Below are 6188 nucleotides of genomic sequence, written 5' to 3'. Positions count from 1 at the left end.
CAGACGTGTATACCGGATTTCCCGGACACTTGGAGTTGAAACTCTATCCCAACGGCAGGAATTTTTTCCGTACCAAACTCACTCACGGATATGATGCGGTTGGTAGTTAAGTCGGAGGATTGAAGGCTTGAGCATTTGTACGATTACAAATTTTTATCCATGATCTCAGATGACTTGTTCCACATATATTAATGTAGAGCATACCCACCCGGCCCAAGACCCCGTTGGTATAACGATACAGATGCATTTCCAGAAAGCCGATTCGTGGGCAGGCCCTTATCCCATAATATTCAAAGTCTGGTCTTTGTTGAGAATACATTGCGATGCTCGTTACAAAGAGTGAACATCCCTCAGGTACACCTACAGGGGAACGAAAATATGTGTTTCTGCCGGATTTCCCGGACACCAGCTTTCAACCCATCTTTCGCACAAATCAATTTCATCTCACATTTTAGTCATATTGAGAATCAGAGCAGGTACAAAATCTAAAGATCTTACAAAATGACGAAGATGATATCTCTTTGACATGAATATTAGCTTCGGTTGGTAGCTGATGAAGTGTGACTCAGATTGCCTTAACCAGTAAGCTTGCTAATTTATCAAGACTCCAATGTCCAAACTCTCGCGTTAGTACAAAACGAGCGGCATCGATTACCGCGATGAACGTTAAGCATGTTAGGTTCGGAGATAAATATATCAAATGTATGCGCTGATAGGATTATAATGAAGTCCCTGATTCGGAAATAATATTCTAGTCTCTACCGGATTCCCCGGACACTAGGAGTTTAAACTCTCTTTGAACGGCACTAGTCTTATCGATACCGAACTAACTCACTGATATGGCAGAATTACAATTGTAGGAACTTATTTCGAGGTCAAACTCAGATCCAAGCACAATGTAAAATTAAATTTTCGAAATAATATGAAATGCTGCTATCTACGAAGAGGGATGTTAACTAAACTGGATTATGGATTAGAGAAAAGACAGTCGTGTATACCGGATTCCCCGGACACTAGGAGTTTAAACTCTCTTTGAACTGTTCTAGTCTTATCGATACTAAACTATCTCACTGATATGGTGTATTTGCAATTGTAGGAAGTTATTTCGAGGTCAAACTCCGATCCAAGCATAATGTAAAATTATGTTATCGAGATTATATGAAATGATGCTATCTACGAAGAGGGATGTTAAGTCAACTGGATTATGGATTAGAGAAAAGACAGTCGTGTATACCGGACTTCCCGGACACTTGGAGTTGAAACTTTATCCCAACGTCAGGAATTTTTTCCGTACCAAACTCACTCACGGATTTGATGCGGTTGGTAGTTAAGTTGAAGGATTGAAGGCTTGAGCATTTGTACAATTATGAATTTGTAGCCATGATCTCAGAGGACTTGTTCCACAAATTTCAATGTCTAACATACCCAGCGGGCTCAAGGCCCCGTCGGTATAACGATAAAGATGCATTTCCAGAAAGCCGATTCGTGGGCAGGCCCTTATCCCATAATATTCCAAGTCTGGGTTTTGTTGAGAATACATTGCGATGCTCGTTACAAAGAGTGAACATCTCTCAGGTACACGTACAGGGGAACGAAAATATATGTTTCTGCGGGATTTCCCGGACACCAGCTTTCAACCCATCTTTCGCACAAATCAATTTCATCTCACATTTTAGTCATATTGAGAATCAGAGCAGGTACAAAATATAAAGATCATACAAAATGATGAAAATGATAACTCTTTGACATGAATATTAGCTTCGGTTGGTAGCTGATGAAGTGTGACTCAGATTGCCTTAACGAGTAAGCTTGCTAATTTATCGAGACTCCAATGTCCAAACTCTCGCGTTAGTACAAAACGAGCGGCATCGATTACCGCAATGAACGTTAAGCATGTTAGGTTCGGAGATAAATATATCAAATGTATGCGCTGATAGGATTATAATAAAGTCCCTGATTCGGAAATAATATTCAATGACGTTACCTACGATGTAAGATGTTCGGAGAGTAAAAGGGTAGAAAAAAAATCGGTCGTGTATACCGGATTCCCCGGACACTAGGAGTTTAAACTCGCTTTGAACGGTTCTAGTCTTATCGATACCAAACTATCTCACTGATATGGTGTATTTGCAATTGTAGGAAGTTATTTCGAGGTCAAACTCAGATCCAAGCATAATATAAAATTAAATTTTTCAAATTACATGAAATGATGCCTTCTACAAAGAGGGATGTTAACTTAAATTATAGTTTTTACTTAAATTATAACTTAAGTTATAGTTAAATTATACAAATTATGAATTTGTAGCCATGATCTCAGAGGACTTGTTCCACAAATTTCAATGTCTAACATACCCAGCGGGCTCAAGACCCCGTCGGTATAATGATAAAGATGCATTTCCAGAAAGCCGATTCGTGGGCAGGCCCTTATCCCATAATATTGCAAGTCTGGTCTTTATTGAGAATACATTGCGATGCTCGTTACGAAGAGTGAACATCCCTCATCTTCACGTATTGGGTAAAGAAAATATATGTATCTGCCGGATTTCCCGGACACCAGCTTTCAACCCATCTTTCGCACAAATCAATTTTATCTCACATTTTAGTCATATTGAGAATCAGAGCAGGTACAAAATATAAAGATCATACAAAACGATTAAGATGATATCTCTTTGAAATGGATAATAACCTCGGTTGGTAGCTGATTAAGTGTGACTCAGATTGCGTTAACTAGTAAGCTTGCTAATTTACCGAGACTCCAATGTCCAAACTTTTTCGTTAGTACAAAACGAGCGGCATCGATTACCGCAATGAACGTTAAGCATGTTAGGTTCGGAGATAAATATATCAAATGTATGCGCTGATAGGATTATAATGAAGTCCCTGATTCGGAAATAATATTCAATGACGCTACCTACGATGTAAGATGTTCGGAGAGTAAAAGGATAGAAAAAAATTCGGTCGTGTATACCGGATTCCCCGGACACTAGGAGTTTAAACTCTCTTTGAACGGCACTAGTCTTATCGATACTGAACTAACTCACTGATATGGCAGAATTACAATTGTAGGAACTTATTTCGAGGTCAAACTCAGATCCAAGCACAATGTAAAATTAAATTTTCGAAATAATATGAAATGCTGCTATCTACGAAGAGGGATGTTAACTAATCTGGATTATGGATTAGAGAAAAGACAGTCGTGTATACCGGACTTCCCGGACACTAGAGGTTTAAACTCTATTTCAACGGCACTAGTCTTATCGATACTGAACTAACATACTGATATGGCGTAATTGCAATTGTAGGAAGTTATTTCGAGGTCAAACTCCGATCCAAGCATAATGTAAAATTATGTTATCGAGATTATATGAAATGATGCTATCTACGAAGAGGGATGTTAACTCAACTGGATTATGGATTAGAGAAAAGACAGTCGTGTATACCGGACTTCCCGGACACTTGGAGTTGAAACTCTATCCCAACGGCAGTAATTTTTTCCGTACCAAACTAACTCACGGATATGATGCGGTTGGTAGTTAAGTCGGAGGATTGAACGCTTGAGCATTTGTACGATTACAAATTTTTATCCATGATCTCAGATGACTTGTTCCACATATATTAATGTAGAGCATACCCACCCGGCCCAAGACCCCGTTGGTATAACGATACAGATGCATTTCCAGAAAGCCGATTCGTGGGCAGGCCCTTATCCCATAATATTGCAAGTCTGGTCTTTGTTGAGAATACATTGCGATGCTCGTTACAAAGAGTGAACATCCCTCAGGTACACCTACAGGGGAACGAAAATATATGTTTCTGCGGGATTTCCCGGACACCAGCTTTCAACCCATCTTTCGCACAAATCAATTTCATCTCACATTTTAGTCATATTGAGAATCAGAGCAGGTACAAAATCTAAAGATCTTACAAAATGACGAAGATGATATCTCTTTGACATGAATATTAGCTTCGGTTGGTAGCTGATGAAGTGTGACTCAGATTGCCTTAACGAGTAAGCTTGCTAATTTATCAAGACTCCAATGTCCAAACTCTCGCGTTAGTACAAAACGAGCGGCATCGATTACCGCAATGAACGTTAAGCATGTTAGGTTCGGAGATAAATATATCAAATGTATGCGCTGATAGGATTATAATGAAGTCCCTGATTCGGAAATAATATTCTAGTCTCTACCGGATTCCCCGGACACTAGGAGTTTAAACTCTCTTTGAACGGCACTAGTCTTATCGATACCGAACTAACTCACTGATATGGCAGAATTACAATTGTAGGAACTTATTTCGAGGTCAAACTCAGATCCAAGCACAATGTAAAATTAAATTTTCGAAATAATATGAAATGCTGCTATCTACGAAGAGGGATGTTAACTAATCTGGATTATGGATTAGAGAAAAGACAGTCGTGTATACCGGACTTCCCGGACACTAGAGGTTTAAACTCTATTTCAACGGCACTAGTCTTATCGATACTGAACTAACATACTGATATGGCGTAATTGCAATTGTAGGAAGTTATTTCGAGGTCAAACTCCGATCCAAGCATAATGTAAAATTATGTTATCGAGATTATATGAAATGATGCTATCTACGAAGAGGGATGTTAACTCAACTGGATTATGGATTAGAGAAAAGACAGTCGTGTATACCGGACTTCCCGGACACTTGGAGTTGAAACTCTATCCCAACGGCAGTAATTTTTTCCGTACCAAACTAACTCACGGATATGATGCGGTTGGTAGTTAAGTCGGAGGATTGAACGCTTGAGCATTTGTACGATTACAAATTTTTATCCATGATCTCAGATGACTTGTTCCACATATATTAATGTAGAGCATACCCACCCGGCCCAAGACCCCGTTGGTATAACGATACAGATGCATTTCCAGAAAGCCGATTCGTGGGCAGGCCCTTATCCCATAATATTGCAAGTCTGGTCTTTGTTGAGAATACATTGCGATGCTCGTTACAAAGAGTGAACATCCCTCAGGTACACCTACAGGGGAACGAAAATATATGTTTCTGCGGGATTTCCCGGACACCAGCTTTCAACCCATCTTTCGCACAAATCAATTTCATCTCACATTTTAGTCATATTGAGAATCAGAGCAGGTACAAAATATAAAGATCATACAAAACGATTAAGATGATATCTCTTTGAAATGGATAATAACCTCGGTTGGTAACTGATTAAGTGTGACTCAGATTGCGTTATCTAGTAAGCTTGCTAATTTACCGAGACTCCAATGTCCAAACTCTCGCGTTAGTATAAAACGAGCGGCATCGATTACCGCAATGAACGTTATGCATGTTAGGTTCCGAGATAAATATATCAAATGTATGCGCTGATAGGATTATAATAAAGTCCCTGATTCGGAAATAATATTCAATGACGCTACCTACGATGTAAGATGTTCGGAGAGTAAAAGGATAGAAAAAAAATTCGGTCGTGTATACCGGATTCCCCGGACACTAGGAGTTTAAACTCTCTTTGAACGGCACTAGTCTTATCGATACCAAACTATCTCACTGATATGGTGTATTTGCAATTGTAGGAAGTTATTTCGAGGTCAAACTCAGATCCAAGCATAAGGTAAAATTAAATTTTTCAAATTACATGAAATGATGCCTTCTACGAAGAGGGATGTTTACTATACTGGAATATGGATTAGAGAAGAGACAGTCGTGTATACCGGACTTCCCGGACACTTGGAGTTGAAACTCTATCCCAACGGCAGGAATTTTTTCCGTGCCAAACTCACTCATGGATATGATGCGGTTGGTAGTTAAGTCGGAGGATTGAACGCTTGAGCATTAGTACGACTACAAATTTTTATCGATGATCTCAGATGATTTGTTCCACATATTTTAATGTAGAGCATACCCACCCGGCCCAAGACCCCGTTGGTATAACGATAAAGATGCATTGCCAGAAAGCCAATTCGTGGGGAGGCCCTTATCCCATAATATTCAAAGTCTGGGCTTTGTTGAGAATACATTGCGATGCACGTTACAAAGAGTGAACATCCCTCATCTTCACGTATTGGGTAAAGAAAATATATGTATCTGCCGGATTTCGCGGACACCAGCTTTCAACCCATCTTTCGCACAAATCAATTTCATCTCACATTTTAGTCATATTGAGAATCAGAGCAGGTACAAAATATAAAGATCAT

Source organism: Phymastichus coffea, unplaced genomic scaffold (genome assembly GCF_024137745.1).
Source record: "Phymastichus coffea isolate CEN01 unplaced genomic scaffold, Cenicafe_Pcof_1.1 PCOF00197, whole genome shotgun sequence".
NCBI lineage: Eukaryota > Metazoa > Arthropoda > Insecta > Hymenoptera > Eulophidae > Phymastichus > Phymastichus coffea.
The sequence above is the reverse complement of the archived record's forward strand: the minus strand, read 5'-3'. Positions refer to the sequence as shown.